The sequence below is a fragment of the Miscanthus floridulus genome, chromosome 8 (genome assembly GCF_019320115.1).
Source record: "Miscanthus floridulus cultivar M001 chromosome 8, ASM1932011v1, whole genome shotgun sequence".
In the NCBI taxonomy this organism is placed as follows: Eukaryota; Viridiplantae; Streptophyta; class Magnoliopsida; order Poales; family Poaceae; genus Miscanthus; species Miscanthus floridulus.
This window is the reverse complement of record NC_089587.1, coordinates 163,877,145-163,894,502: the sequence shown is the minus strand read 5'-3', so window position 1 is coordinate 163,894,502 and position 17,358 is coordinate 163,877,145.

The window sequence follows — 17,358 nt, the reverse complement described above, 5'->3', positions numbered from 1 at the left end:
TCTAGGCCCTAGTTGGGTTTCGGTGATTAATGACAATACGAGATTACTATGACTAACGTGTGTTTTGCAGAGGCAATTAAGTTAGGTCATGGTAATGGCAATTGATTGGGCAATCATGGTTGTTATGCCCCTACGATGGAAATCATTTTAGTTTTCAAAGGATGGACGACAAGGTTAAGGATGGACTAGTTCTAAGTGTTGTTTGGTGTTGAAAAGACACTTAGAGTAGTTTAGGACTTTGTTTTTCCTTTGGCCATACTATTAAGGGGGGTGTGGACTAGTAGCTTGACCTAGGTGAGTCTAGTGGATTAGGTGTGGTGCACACTTGTCAAATCTAGCACTAGGTAGCTCAGGAGTAGCCCTAAGATCAATTGGAGCAAACTTCATTCACATATGATTTCGAGTTGGAAGTCAATGGAGGGTCAAATGACTGACAGGATGCTGGTCTGGTTGTGACCGGACGCTGAAGGGTGAGTCCGGTCAGTTCATTTGATCAACTAGAGCTGTCTGGTTACGACCGAACGCTGAGTGAAAAGTGACCAGACGTTGGGTGCCAGAGTCCGGTCAACTCCAGAGAGGTTCCAGAGAGGGAGTTTCCTAATCAGACATGTCCGGTCAGTGATGACCAGACGCTGGTCAGGATCCGGTTACTGACCGAACGCTGAACAGCGAAGTGACTGAACTCTAGGTGCCAGCGTCCGGTCAACATCCGTAAGATTCTAGAGAGCAGTTTTCGTGACCGAACACGTCCGGTCAGTGCTGATCGGACGCAGGTCAGAGTCCGATCACAACTTAACGGCTCTATGGCGGGGATAACTGACTGGAGCGTCCGGTCACCTTGACCAAAGCATCCGGTCACCCCGCAGAGTGCTGACTCAACCTCCTAACGGTTCGTTTTGAATGAGGGGGTATAAATACTTTCTCTATTCATCCAAGGGAGGTCTCTTGCCCATTTGTTCAGCTAAGAAACACCCTTGAGAGTGCTAAGGAGACAAGAGTCTAGTGAGGTGATTGAGATTTGAGAATCTAAAATTAAGGCCTCATTAGTGTAAGGAGAGTAGCAAGTGTGCATCCACCCTTCTCATTAGGCTTGTTGTGGTTAAGTGAGAGTTCGTGCTTGTTACTCTTGGTGATCTCCATCACCTGGACAGCTTGGTGGTGATCGGGAGCTTGGTGATCATCCGATGGAGCTTGTGGATGACCCAACTCAAGTTATGAGTTGTTGTGGGCGATTCACCATGATGGAGTGTCAAAGAATTAGCCCGTAGAGAGCACTTGATCCTTGCGCGGATCAATGGGGAGCTACACCCTTGCGCTGGTGCTCCAACGAGGACTAGTGGGGAGTGGCGACTCTCCGATACCTCGACAAAACATCACTGTGTTCCTTCTCCTCTCTTTACTTTAAGCATTTACATTTGAGCAATTCAATTCTTGTCTTTACATTCTTAGAATTGTCATGCTAGAGTAGGATTGGAACCTAGGGTGCAAAACTTTTGTGTGGTAGAACATTAAGAACACTTTCTAGGCACAAGGGGTGAAGTGGGCTAAGTGTAGGGTTTAATTTTAGAATTAGCCCAATTCACCCCCGCCCCATTCTTGGACATCTTGATCCTTTCAATTGGTGTCAGAGCCTCGTGCTCATGAATTTAGGCTTAACCACCTAGAGAAAGATGTCCCACAGGGATGGACCTCCTTCTATCTTTGAGAAAGATGATTTTCCTTATTGGAAAATCCGCATTGAGGCTTACTTAGAAGCTCTAGATGTTGGAATTCTTAGAGCCGCCTCTCAAGGTTTCCCAAAACCTAAGGATCCCACACACCTTCAAGGCGATGAAGTCAATTATGAGAAATGGAATGCAAAGGCTAGAAATACCATCTTTAGAGGCCTTTGCAAAGATGTGTTTAACCGTGTGCGGAACCACAAGGACGCCCATGCTCTAAGGTTGGACATTTGTGCGCTCTATGAGGAAACAAAGAGTGAGCGTGAGGAACGCTATCATCTCGTCATGAAAAAGCTTAATTCTTTTGAGATGCTTCCTAAAGAAAGTGCTAAAGAGATGTAATCATGCTTAAATGTTCTTGTAGAGGAAGTCAATGGGCTTGGACTCACACTAATGCAACCATCCAATGTTTTAAGAAAGATCTTGAGTGTCCTCCCCATTGACAAATATGGGCATATTGTGACTGTGCTTCATCAAGGTGATCTTTCCACCGCTACACCAACACAAATATTGGGAAAGATCAATGCACATGAAATGTATATGCATATCACACCACAAGATGACTCTTCCTCCACCAAGAAGAAAGACTTGGCATTCAAGGCTAACCAAGAGAGCAAGGGCAAAGCAAGAGTTGAATATAAGAGCTTAAGTGATGATGAAATTGATGATGCAAGTCTTGCTCTCATGGTGAGAAGAACCGCCAAAATGCTTAAGAAGCTCAACAAGAATGGTGTCAAATTTGATGGCAAGAAGAAGAAGTTCTTCACTAGCAATAGAATGAAGCCAATTTCAGAGATGGATTGCTATAATTGTGGAGAACTTGGTCATCTAGCACATCAATGCTCCAAGCCAAAGAAAGACAAATACAAGAAGAAGTACAAGGTCAAGAAAGATGACTCAAGTAATGAAGATGATGATGAGAAGAAGAAAAATAAGCCATACAAGAAGAAGGATGGCAAGAAGAAGGACTTCCACAAGAAAAAGAAAAATGGCAAGGCATACATCGTCGGTGATTGGCTCACGGATATTGATTCATCAAGTTGCTCACCCGATGATGATAGTGAGAATGAGAAGGTGGCCGCTATTGTGATTGACTCTTCATTATCTTCACCAACACCACCGCCATCATCCTCTACACACCTATGCCTTATGGCCAAGGGTGAACGAAAGGTACAAAGTGATGATGAGAGTAGTGGTAATGATCATGCTAGCGATGATGATAGTGATAGTGATGATGAATTTGAATCACCTTCTTATGATAATCTTGTCAAATTGCTAAACCAATACACTAAGATCATTAGAAAGACTAGAGCTAAGAATGAAAAGCTAGAACTTAAGAATGACTCACTTTTAGCTAAATGTGACATAGCGGAAAAGGCTAGTGTTGAGCTTAGAGAAGCAAATGAAGCTGTGTCATCCAAACTCAAGGAGCTAAAATCTTCTAAGAAAGAGCTTAAAGAAAAACATGATAAACATGAGGGGATACATAATGAGCTCATCACTAGCTACAATATGCTAAAAGAAGAGTATACCAACCTCAAGGTTAATCATGATAATCTTGTTGTCTCTCATGAGGTTTTATCCAATGAGCCACATGATGCTACTAACTATGTTGTTAAGATTGATATAGCTACATCATGTGATGATTTGATTATTGAGAGCATTGAGCAAGGTTCTAGTAGCAAAGGCAAGCAAGTGGTTGAGTCCGATAACTATGATGAGTATGTCAAGATCAAGGATGGGAATGAGAAGCTCAAGAAAGATCTTGAAAACTATCAACCACCAACACCATTGTGATAGAGAACCTTGACCATGATAGTGATCTAGCTCTTGAGAATGAGAAGCTTAAGGAAGAGAACAAGAGACTTAAGAAGGAGAAAAATCATGATGAGCTCAAAGAAGAGAACAAGAAGCTCAAGTTAGAAAATGAACATCTCAAGACTAGGTTGAGCAAATTCACAAGAGGTCAACATCTTCAAAGTGAGCTACTCATGAACACTGTCATGAAGATGGATAGAAGTGGCATTGGGTACTTGGCACATCAAGAGAAGAAGGCTCAAGCTCAACACCAACAACAACACAAGTCAAAGACAAAGCCAAAGAGGTGTTTTAAGTGTGGATAAGAAGGTCACTTTACCCATGAGTGTCAAACTCCACCACCACAACCCTTACCCAAACATGCTAGACCTTTTGCTTTCAATGCTCATTACATGCTTAGAAAGGATTCTAGTGGAAAAATGAAAGTCATGTTCTTAGGACCTCCCAACAAGAATGGGCCTAAGAAAATTTGGGTTGCAAAGTCACTTATTGAGAAAGTCAAGGGCCCTCAACAAGTTTGGGTCTCTAAACAAGCTCAATCTCTTGTGTGTAGGTGAACTACAAGACCGGTGGAAGTCATTGGGTAATTGATAGTGGTTGCACTCAACATATGACCGGTGATCCTCGTATGTTCACCTCACTAGATGAAGAGGTTGATGGTCAAGAAAGAATTACATTTGGTGATAATTCAAAGGGCAAAGTTAAAGGATTGGGCAAAGTGGCAATATTAAATGATCATTCAATCTCAAATGTGCTATATGTTGCTTCATTGAGTTTCAACTTGCTATCTGTTGGACAATTGTGTGATCTTGGCTTTCAATGCTTGTTTACCGAGAAGGAAGTGGTTGTATCTAAGAAAAATAATGATCAAGTTATATTCAAGGGATTTAGATACAACAACCTATATCTAGTGGATTTCACCTCCGAAGATGCTAACTTGAAGACATGCCTATTCACCAAAATATCTCTTGGGTGGCTATGTCATAGAAGACTTGCTCATGTTGGGATGAGCTCACTTAAGAAGCTTATGAAGAATGAATTGTTGAGAGGGTTGAAGGATGTGAAATTTGAGAAGGACAAGCTTTGTAGTGCATGTCAAGCCAACAAACAAGCTATAAACACTCATCCTACAAAAGCTTTCATGTCAACAACAAAGTGCTAGAGCTCCTTCACATGGACTTATTTGGACCAATAACTTATAAGAGTTTGGGAGGAAATCTTTATTGTCTTGTGATTGTTGATGACTACTCTAGATATATATGGGTGTTCTTCCTTCATGACAAGACCGAAGTTGCATCATGTTTCAAGAAGTTTGCCAAGAGAGCACAAAATGAGTTTGAAGTGAAGCTCAAGGAGATAAGAAGTGATAATAGAAAAGAGTTTGACAACATAAATATTGAAGCTTATTGTGATGAAGTTGGGATCAAGCATGAGGTCTCCGCAACATATACTCCTCAACAAAATGGTGTAGTTGAGAGAAAGAACCGGACACTTATCACACTTGCAAGAACAATGCTTGATGAGTACAACACACCCGAAGCTCTATGGGCGGAAGCTATCAACACTGCATGTTATGCATCAAACTGCCTATTCCTTCAAAAGTTTCTTGGCAAGACACCTTATGCATCCAACCGCCTATTCTTTCGGGTGTTGGTTGCAAATGCTACATCTACAAGAAGCGGCAACACCTAGGGAAGTTTCAAAGATGTTGTGATATTGGTTTTCTTGTTGGTTACTTATCAAAGTCCAAAGCATATCGAGTATTTAATCATGTCACCGGCTTTGTTGAAGAAACATATGATGTGGAATTTGATGAATCTAACGCCTCCCAAGGAGCACATGAGAATCTTGATGATGTAGGTGATGAACCATTGAGGGAGGCCATGAAGAACATTCTGGTTAGAGACATCAAGCTTGATGAAGATGATGTACAAGTGATTGATCCACCTCCGTCATCAAATGTGCCATAAGATGATGATAAAGATGGGAGAGTAGAAAATGAAGATACTCATGTCTCCCATAATCAAATGGTGGCACAAACTCAAGATGTTGATGCTCCACAACCTCCCCCTCAAGTGGTTGATAGAAGAAATTCACCTCTACTACAAGATCTCATCATAGGGAGTCCTTCAAAGGGTGTAATGACTCGATCTCAAAAACTTACTTCTTTTATCGAACGTCACTCTTTTGTCTCTTATGTTGAACCTAAGAATGTAGAAGAAGCTCTTCAAGATTCGGATTGGATAAATGCCATGCATGAAGAGTTGAACAACTTCACTCGCAATGAAGTTTGGACTCTTGAAGAGCGACCACAAGGTGCAAGAGTCATTGGAACTAAGTGGGTGTTCCACAACAAGCAAGATGATCAAGGCGTTGTAGTGAGGAACAAAGCAAGACTAGTTGCAAAGGGGTTCTCTCAAGTTAAAGGGTTGGATTTTGGAGAGACCTTTGCACCAGTTGCAAGACTTGAAGCCATTCGTATCATCCTTGCATATGCATCGCATCATGAAATGAAATTATATCAAATGGATGTTAAAAGTGCATTTTTAAATGGCTTCATAAATGAACTAGTCTATGTTGATCAACCTCCTAGGTTTGAAGACGCTAGATATCCTAATCTTGTTTATAGGTTGTCCAAGGCGCTATATGGGCTTAAGCAAGCCCCAAGAGCTTGGTATGAATGCCTTCGGGATTTCCTCATTAAGAAGGGCTTCACCATTGGGAAGGTCGACACCACACTATTCACCAAGAAGCTTGATTGAGAAATCTTCATTTGTCAAGTATATGTTGATGATATCATCTTTGGATCATCAAATGAAGATTATTGCAAAGAATTTGGTGAATTGATGTCGAAGGAGGTCGAGATGTCTATAATTGGAGAGCTTACATTCTTTCTTGGTTTTCAAGTCAAGCAAATGAGAGAAGGAATTTTCATCTCTAAAGAAAAGTATACCAAGGATCTTCTCAAGAGGTTCAATATGGATGAATGTAAGTCAATCAAGACACCAATGCCATCTAATGGATATCTCGACCTAGATGAGGGAGGTAAAACTGTTGATCAAACTCTCTACCACTCTATGATTGGTAGCTTGTTATATTTGACCGCATCTAGGCCCGACATCATGTTTTGTGTGTGTATGTGTGCTAGATTTCAACCTAGTCCTAAGGAAGCTCATTTGGTAGATGTTAAAAGAATCCTTAGGTACCTTGAGCACACACCAAGCATTGATCTTTGGTATCCCAAAGGAGCTAGATTTCAATTAGTTGGCTATTCTGATTTGGATTATGCCAGTTGCAAAGTTGATACGAAAAGCACATCTAGAGGGTATGATTTGCTTGGTAGATCACTTGTGTCTTGGTCCTCCAAGAAGCAAAATAGTGTGGCTTTGTCCACCACCGAGCGGAATACATTGCCGTGGGTGCTTGTTGCACACAAACACTTTACATGAAGCAAACTTTGCTAGACTATGGTGTAGTTCTAGAAAAGGTACCTCTTTTGTGTGACAATGAGAGTGCGGTAAAGCTTGCTAATAATCCGGTTCAACATTCTCACACCAAGCACATAGATATCCGCCATCACTTTCTTAGAGATCATGTTGCTAAAAATGATATATCACTAGAAGGTGTAAGGACCAAGGATTAATTGGTGGATATCTTCACTAAACCGCTTGATGAGGCTACATTTTGTCGATTGAGGAATGAGCTTGTCGATCTTTTGAGTAAACACCAACGAGTAAATTTATATTATTGTGCACCTGGCCTAGATGGTGTGCTAAAAAGACACAAGGTTTATACTAGTTTAGGCAGAATGTCCCTACGTCCAGTTCACGGCTACTGCTCGTGTTATTTGCACTGAAAAGTTCATAGTAGGGGGTACAAATGGGCGAGAGAGGGACAGGTCCCAAGTCTCTGATGGAAAGGTTAAAAGGGCGCTGAGAGCTTGGTTGCTACTCAACTGTGTGTGATGAGATGCGTGGTGTGTTGAATCGATCCGTCCCCTTAGTGGGGTGCCCTACTTTCCCTTTTATAGACCAAGGCGAAGCAGGGATTGCAGATGGGAGAAAGAAGAAAAACTAGAGGCAAAGAAGGTCCTTCGAAGGTGCCAGGTCTTTCTTTTCCTCGGAGCCAGCCCTTCTGACATGGCAGACGATGCTAGGGATAGCTCCATGCTGGAAGGTTGTCCATTGATGATGCCATGCTCTAACTTGATCAGCAAGTGGTCACATCCCATCCTGCCCCGGTGGGTGGCACGACGGATCGGGGTGTTGATCCACAACCCCACGGGGAGCGAGCGGTGTAATGACTGCATGTCCATCACTATAGAGGACGTGAGTCTCCTCTTGGACCATAGTGATTGTCATATGGTTCCATCAGGATCCGCGCCTAAGGGCCAATGGCGACGCCCACAGCACTATAAAATAAATGTCGGCTCCTACAACACTATTTGGGCTTTGACATGCCTGAAAGGGCCTTATAGCGCTCGTCTTCTCATATCCTGATGGTACTTTCTTGCAGGCATGTAGGGTATGGTCCTTGGTATTGCGGTTGACTTAAGTGCCCTGCCTTATCTACGCACTTACTTATGAAGGAGCAGCGCGCAGAAGTCGGGCGAGGCTGAGCCAGCCCCCGGACGTCGGGCGAGGCGGAGTTTGCCCCCAGACGTCGGGTGAGGAAGAGCTAGCCCCTGGATGTCGGGCAAGGTAGAGTCTACCCCTAGACGTCAGGTGAGGTGGAGCCAGCCCCTAGATGTCGGGCGAGGCAGAGTCTGCTCCCAGACATCAGGCGAGGTGGAGTTTGCTCCCAGATGTCGGGCGAGGTAGAGTCTACTCCTAGACGTCGGGCGAGGCAGAGCCAACCTTTGGGGGTCAGACAGGATAGAGTTAACCCTCAGTCATTGGACAAGAGGTGTAGTCACGTCCTTGCCTATTTGAAAGCATCAATGTTTGATGGTTATTAGCTCCTCCTCTTTGGGTACCCCAGTATTCGGTCCCCGATAGTAGCCCCTGAGCCCCTGGGTGATTCGGATAGAATCGCCCGGGGGGTGTTTTGACTTGCCAGAGGGTGCGCGTGAGCACACCCGATGGGTGTAGCCCCTGAGCTCCCGGGTGATTCAGACAGAATCGCCTGGGGTGATTTGTCTTGCCAGATGGTCCGCGCGACCGCACCCGTCGGGTGTAGCCCCGAACCCTTGGGTGATTCGAATAGAATCACCTAGGGGGTGATTCGGACCCTTCGCAGGTATGGCTGCGAGATTTGATGGTTTTATGACCGTATAGCTTACATGGGACCCTGGTATCCTATTCACGGGGACCCGTCCAGGGTCAGCCTAGCTGAGACACGATCGTGGGCCGAGACTCTCGTGAAGTTTGTGCACCTGAGTTTTGGCCAATCGTAGGCCCATCCTTTGTCATAAGGGTGCCTGGGGATGGTCGTTGAAATCGTTGATGGGTCAGCCCTCGAATTCCTGGGCTCGGCCAGGCCGGAGGAACACTTTTTGACCTATATCTTTTTGCTGGTAAAGAGTCCTGGTATGCCCAGGGAGGCGAAATGTCCAGCGTGTTTTTGGAGGGAAAGGATAGGGATTGCAGGCGCATATCCTATGATCGTGACGTGGTGATGGATCATGGTAGGCGTGGAGATCTAGGCAGATAGTTGCCTTCCTCACATCCGTCGCCCCTATAAAACTAAGGGGTTCGCCCCTAGGGTTTCGTACTTTGCCTCCTTGCCTTTGCATCTGCAACCGCCACCGCCAATTGCCCAATCTCCCTGCATCCGTATCTCCGCCACCATCAAGTTCGCATCCACCCACCCCAATCATTCAATGGAGTCATGGTGCAAATCTGGTATCACCCTCCAGCACCTAGAGGGCCTCGTCCACCGCAGTCTTCTCTACGTGTGGACCAACACTGATGAGTGGTGGTTGCCCAATGATGAGGGTGCACCATCGCCGCCTGATGGCTATGTCGTGTCCTTCGCTCACTTCCACGAGTGGGGATTTGCCACCCCCATCCATAAGTTCCTTCGGAGGTTGCTGCATTACTACAAGGTGGAGCTATAACACCATGATCCTAATGGAATTAAGCACATTGTGGTGTTCGTCGCCCTTTGTGAGTGGTTCCTGGGGATTAGTCCCCACTTCGACCTATGGCAGTATTTCTTCACCATCACCCTCCTGAAGAAGCAGGAGCTAAACGTGCCGATGGGATGTGCCAGCATCTAGCTTCGCAACAACCATGTCAACGAGTATCCACCGATGCGTCCGTCGACCTCCAATAAGGGGTGGCATTTGCATTGGTTCTACATCAAGAATTATGCAGCCGCCCCCTTGCCAGAGTTCATCGGGTGCCTCATCGAAGAGGTCCCAAAATCATGGAGGAGGTGGGGAGTCCTAGAGAAAGACAAGAAGAAGATTTAGGACCATCTCACCGTCGTCCAAATTCTGAAGGAGAGGGGCATGAAGGGGTTGGGGATCATCGGCGCCTATCATGCATGGAGGGTGGCACTGCTAATGAGGCACACGCTTCCCCTACACATGATGGCGCCCAGGGCGTCACTCGATGGGATGGTGCTCACCAAGAGAGCACTCTCCTCCTCCGAAGTGGTGCAGCGTATCAAGGAGGCAATGGAGCCTCCACGGGATGACGCTAGAGCTATCCTTGATTTCATATATCTGGTGCTGGGGCATCCCCCATGCGGCTAGAACTAGGATACGTTGTTTTTGTAAGTTTTCTTTCCTCATGCCTCTTTTTTAATCGAACTCCTGACCTCTTAACACTGATATTGAGATAGGGGGACCAGCCAAAGAACCTTGTCCTTACGGATCTTCTGGCTCTGCTGCCGAAGGATCCAGCCTTGATAGCGGCCAACTGCGCCATGGCCAAGCAGCAGTGGAAGGTGAAGGAGGATGAGAGGAGGAAGAAGCAGCAGAAGCTGTGCGCGTAGGAGCACGGGGAGGAAACAGACAGTGATGAAGATGATGACATGGAAGAAGAAGAAGAAGAAGAGGTAGTTGCCGACACCGAGTGGGGTGACCTAGAGAGCAAGGATACACTGATAGGTATCCCCTTGTCCATGCAGGGACCCTTCCTATTTCATGCAGGAGGGAGTGAGTTCGTGAGGACGACGGAGGTGGGCCGAACCGTCGGCTCATCCTTAGAACAAGTAGGGGCGAGCAGACTTGCCGTCACACCCAAGGTGTCAGCGAAGAGGGGCGGCCCCGCCGCCATGCCTCAAGAGTCAGCGGGGGTGGGCGGATCTACCGCCGCACCCGAGGTGCCGAGGGAGGGGGATGGCTCCGCCACCATGCCCTTGAGTGCAAGGGAGGCGAGCCTCTTGGCTTGGGAGCAAGGGGCGAGCTCCAAACGGCCCTGTCCTAAGGAGGCAGAGCAAGGACATGGGGGTTCGTCCCCCAAACGTATCCTACGTCTAGTGGCGCCGATGTAAGTCGTTGAGTTCTCTATTTTCTCTGTTTTTCTCTGTTTTCAGCGTGACTCGCGCCTTTCTATTTCTTGCAACATCCTAAGATGGGCCCACTCTTTAGCTCTAGTGTAATAGAACCGACCAATTTATAAGAGCACAAGTACGAAAGCAATCACCGGAGTGATCAAACCGTCATACTTGAACCTATATAAACCCGATAGTCAACTGAAACCACAAAGGATTTCAAACGAACTTGCATACAACCAAGATCGTAGTGATTCATATAACAAGCCACATGTTACATCCATTTCACAAGTAGTTCACAAGTACCTCATACATCGGAGTTCATATAGTTATTACAACACGAGTTCATAAATAGAGGAAGCAAAGTAGTTTGAGACCATCACACACACTTAGTTCAAATACAAGCCAGTTCTATAGTCATATCCAGCAAAAGCAACATGATAAGATAGCATAGACGATCATGCCCCATGATCTAGTCTTCATCCCCCGTAGGGTGGAGATAATACTTGCAGTAGCCGTTATAGAGCACGTCATCTACAACAAGGGGGAATAAACCCTGAGTACGAGAATGTACTCAGCTAGACTTACCCGTCATAAATCAAAAATAAATGACACCAAGGAGTATGCAAGGCTTTATCAGTGGATCTTGCTGGACAACCTTTTTGCATAAAAGCTTGAGTAATCTTTAGCATTATTCACCTATACTAGCAGTGACTTTTAGCCATTACCTACCATCTATATTAGCACATGTACTAATCAATCACTTGATTAAGTTGCAAACAATAATAACCATATCAGGTATTTCATGGCTCATTATCATCATCATTTAACCATATCTTTAAGTTTAGTGAATCTACGTTACCGTTGTTCAGTCAAGTTCTCACTATTCAGGAGAGACGGCGATTTGAATCGATTCCTATCCAGCTAGAGGAGTATTCCTAACACAAACCCTACTTCCCCCGTTAGGGTCGCAATGAAGTCACATTTGGTACAACTCAGGAATAAAAAGAAAAGTCGCGGGTCCGGACAGCGCCGCACAATTAGAGAACCACTCTACCAAGGGTGATCGGGACTCTAACCCTCCCTTGGGCTTACGCCAATGGCTCTCCACACATCCTTACTACCATCCAGAGTGCGTGCAACTCCCTGATTCTCGACCTAAGTTGAGCTACTCGGCTTCGCGGTTGGAATGACTTATCCGGCCAGCTAAGTGTTAGGCTGCGTTCAACATGACATGAGGACGTACGGCGAATCGGTCCTTAATCGACACAGACGGGGATAGATCCACACCCAAGACCTCCTTGCCTTGTTGCTTCTCTATTGATATCCCGCCTAGTCTCCATTCATTATTAACACATGGTTATTTCCACGATAGCAAATATAGCCACCCGTGACCAGACATCATCCTAACTTGTAGGTGACAGGAAATCACCTAACTTTTACCGATCTAAGCAAGGCTAAGCTCTGATTCGCTCTTGGACCTAAATAGGATTCATGGTACGTTTACTGGACAATGAATAGATATATAGGCAACAAATGTTTGCATCTAATTCCTATCACTTAATGCATCAACAAATAAAGATACTCAAAGTAACCATTTTCAAAACATAGGAGACTTAGAATGCTTTGGGACTTGCCTTTTAGAAAAGATGAAGGTTGGTGATTGGGACACTCAAGAACTTCTTCGGTGGCTCCTTCGGGGGCCTGCACCTCTTGCTCCTGAGCTGGCTGCTGCTCCTCCAGAAGTCCTTGCTCGAATTCTAGAAGCGTGACTCCCTCTGGAACACCTATTGTATGCATATGCATAGTATAAGAATCATGCATGCACGAGATATGGAAGGTGATGATGAAATGTACAGCCATGTATAGATGGACGCATGAAAGACACGATGATACAAGATTAACATCTATTTTACTGAGTAGGTGCATATCTCTTTTAGAAAATAAGAACTACACACTCACCAAGCTCTAACAACCTAAGATAAAGTTGTTCATCTTTAGTAAGAGGTCTAGCACATGCAACTAATAAGTTATTTTAATTAGCCTAGCATCTAACTCGGCACATCAACTCATATCAAGCAAACAAGTTATTCACTGCAATCATAGAGTCAAGGCTGCAAACAGCAGCAGTTAGTTTTACTCATAACTGGAGTTGTACTAATCTAAAAGACATGCAACAAGACAATCTGGAAAGCTTATAAAATTGTCTACAATTCATATTTAAACCTCTCAGCATGATTCCCAAATCAACAGGCACATTTATCCAATCTGGTCCAGAAATTCCAGAGAGCTACAATTTCTAAAGGCCAACTTTGAACAGGCATAACTCAAAAAATATTAGGCCAAATGCCATGAAAATTTAACACAAGCTAGTTAAGTGAGTTATATACAACTTTGTTTTAGACAATATTCCTAGCAAATCTCATCTTCACCAGTTAATTTGCTTATCTCTAAAATCTGTCCAGAAACTCACCACGAGTGAATTATAGTGAAAATAATATTTCATTACATACAAGAATAGTACTAAGAGCACTACCAATGTTACCAACAGTTAAAATACATCAAATGAACACTAGAAAACATGGTGGCCATTCCTAAATAAATTATTTTCATGCCTTTATTAATTTATTTAGATACTTAGGTTAAATAATAAACACCTAGAAAAATGTACAAAAAATTCCACAAAAATTACAGTAGCTTATACATGTCCCCAATAGGCTACTGTATAAATTTCACTCAAATTTACCAATAGAAACATCCTACACAAAAATAACAAGGCAGCAAGGCTAATTTTGGCCTAAATTAGAAACCATATTGAAAAGTGTCAAACAACATAAACAATATTTTTCTTATCATCCTTAAGGTACTAGGACAACCTCCAATAAATTTTATGAGCATTGGATTCATATATTAATTATTAAAATTCACACAAGAATCACCTAATTATAAAAGGGAAATTAATAACTCAAAAACTATTCATGCACTAACTCTCAAATTTTTACTAGAGTTTCTACTCATCAAGAACAGATCACCATACAAATTTCATAATTTTTGGAGAACTAAAACTCTAGATATGAGTTAAACAATTTTGCATTCATTTAAAAACACATTTTAAGTTGCAATTTAATTCTTCCAGAAACTTTACTACAAGTGTTCATGTTATATTTTTCCTAAATACTACACTTCATGAGGAACACCACAAAATTTGGTTCACCAAAATTGGACCTTTATAACTCCACTTATGATTTTCCAAAGTTGCATACAAATCTGAAAATAAATGCACTATCTTTCTACTCCACAGCCACAGATAGCCGGGACCCTCCAATCAGTCGGGCCCGCATGTCATCGGCACCAAAACAGGGGAGCGGCGCGAGACGGCGCGGGATCAGTGCTATCTCACCAGCAGCAACTGCTCTAGCGAAATCAAGGGCACCGGCGTGCTCCTCGCGGCGAACTGCACCTAAAGGTGCCTAGGGTTCAACCCCTACCAAACTCTAACTAGGGCGGCGACGTGCATGGCGGACGACGGCGAGGGCCCAACGATGCTCCGGCAAAATCCAACCATGGTGGCCGTGGCTAAGTTTGGTACGAGCTTCAGGATTAGCAGGGAAGATGAGGGAAGGAAGGGAAGGGAGTGAGAGAGCTTCGGTGATAGCCGGCCACGGAAAGCACGAAGTCCGGCGAGCCCCGGTCATGGCGGCGGCGGAAGTGGCCAATAGGCCCTCACCTAGGCTCGCTCGATGTTGCGAGTGGGTGGAGATGGTGGCGCAATGCAAGGCGAAGCTCGTAGCTAACTAGAGGTAGCAATGACATGGTGGCGAGGGAGATAGGCGACGACAACGCGCTTGGCAGTAATGGCGGAGGCGCAGTGCTCGGCTTCCGCATGCGTTGGCAAGGCGAGGAGATGCAAATGAAGGCAACGCTTGCTCTAGAGGACGTGTGGGGTTGAGGTGTCTGTGATAGCTTGATTGGTGGGGGCAGCACTAGCATACGGCCTCCACTTGTCGAGCTTGGCCTGACGCGCGGTCGGCCCTGTTGACCTGAACCCGAACGCCATCAGAGCCAGTAACACCGACTGACAGTGAGTTTTCATCACCTCCAAACTCTAAATCGGTGGCGAGTTAGCAAAATATCCTTGAAGCAAAGTTGTAGAGCTACGATAGGGCTACAACATTTATTTAGAAATAATCAGCTAATTAGCAAAGGATCATGAGTTAAATCAATCCAAAGTCAGCCATTGCAAACAGTAAACGCAGTCAACACTTAGAAAATTTTCTAAGTGCTGAATCAGCACCCAAATCTGACTTGTGGGCCATGTTTGGGGCTGTTCCACACATTTTCATGACTTGGCCTCTAAACAAAGTTTGTTCCATATATAATTTTCTATAACTTTGCTTTAGGTTTCTCAGACAGCAAACACTCTATGGCACTGTTCTAGTTCAGTCAAACACAAGCACTCAAGAGGAGCACCTAGTCAAACTAAGCCCTAGAAGCATAATTAGGCAAAGTCATTAACATGAACATTGCTCCACTATGTACCCTAAGTGTAGTTAAGGTGTTTTAGGGGATACTTAACCACACCACACATTGATCACACCAAAATCATGCATCACATGCATTGAAACAAGGAAAAACAAGTGAATTGCTACTTTTGTTTCAAAGTCATGTTTCATATGTTTCATGAGTTTGTTGCATAGTACTAACTAACCATGTTTCACTAAAGTATGTGACATGTTTCAAGAGTGAGTTGCACATGTTGCACACTATCCATTTCATAAAACAAACACACATGGAATATAAACATATGTTGCAATGTTTAAAAAGCATGTTCCAAACAATCTAAGCTCATGAATGGATGAATGATGCTCATGTTTATGAAATGCAAGTGCAAATGTGGAAACAAACACCTGGGGTGTTACAGCCCTCCCCTCTTATAAAAATCTCATCCCAAGATTTGAAAAGTGTACCATTTTGAATAAAAGGTAGGGTATACATCCTTTAAATAATCTTCCCATTTCCACATTGCATCGTCCTCACTACCCTGATTACTCCACATAACCTTGTAAAACTTGACCACACAGTTCCGAGTTACTCTCTTTCTGGTATCAATAACCTGCACCGGTCTTTCTTCATAGGATAGATCTGATGTCAACTTGATATTTCTAAGTGAAACTCTTTTTTTGGGAACGCGGAGACATTTCTTCAATTGAGAGACATGACAAACATTGAAGATAGCTCTCATCTCATAAGGTAGCTCTATCTTGTAGGCTACTCTCCCACTCTTCTCTATGATTGGGTATGGGCCTACAGATCTAGGTGCAAGCTTCCTCTTTACTCCAAACCGTTGCACACCTTTCATCGGTGATACCTTTAGATAAACTTGATCACCCACTTCAAACTCAATGGGCTTCCTTCTTCTATCCACATAGCTTTTTTGTCTAGCCTGAGCGGCTTCCATATATTTCTAGATAGTACGGACTTGTTGTTTAGCCTCTTCGACGAAATCAATGTCGTAGTATCTCCTTTCTCCAAATTCAACCCAGTTCAAAGGAGTTCTACACTTGCGGCCATACAACGCTTCAAACGGAGCCATCTTGATACTCTCTTAATAACTATTATTATAGGAAAATTCAGCCAAGGGTAACCACTTATCCCATGAACCTTTGGAAGAGATGACACAAGCTCTTAACATGTCTTCCAATATTTGATTCACCCGCTCCGTCTATCCTGAGGCTTGTGGATGATAAGCAGAACTTCTGACTAAGTTGGTGCCTAACATCTTGTGCAAATGTTCCCAAAAACGAGCAGTGAACTGAGGTCCTCTGTCAAATACAATGGTTCTAAGAACACCATGGAGACGTACTATCTGATTAAAATATAACTCAGCATAGTCACTTGGTCAATAGTCAGTTCTAACTGGTATGAAATGAACAGACTTCGTTAAACGATCCACCATTAACCATATAGAATTAAAATTCTTTTAGGTAGGGGAAAGTCCAACAATGAAATCCATACTAATATCTTCCCATTTCTATCCTAGTATAGACAATGGTTGAAGAAGTCTAGCAGGCTTCAAGTGAATTGCTTTGACTCTACAACAATTGTCACACCTTGCAACATAAGCTACGATTTCTTTCTTCATCTTGGTCCACCAAAAGCAAGGTTTCAAGTCTTGATACACTTTTCTACTTCCTAGGTGGATAGATAACTTGGATGAGTGAGCTTCCTCTAAAATTTGGTTTCTAAGCTCCTTGTCCTTCGGTACTACAAGTCTATCCTTAAACCATAGAACACCCTTCTCATCAACTCAGAAGTGTTTTGTTTCTTGCTCTTTCATCTTCCTTTTTATGTGGAACACACCCACATCGTTGTCCTG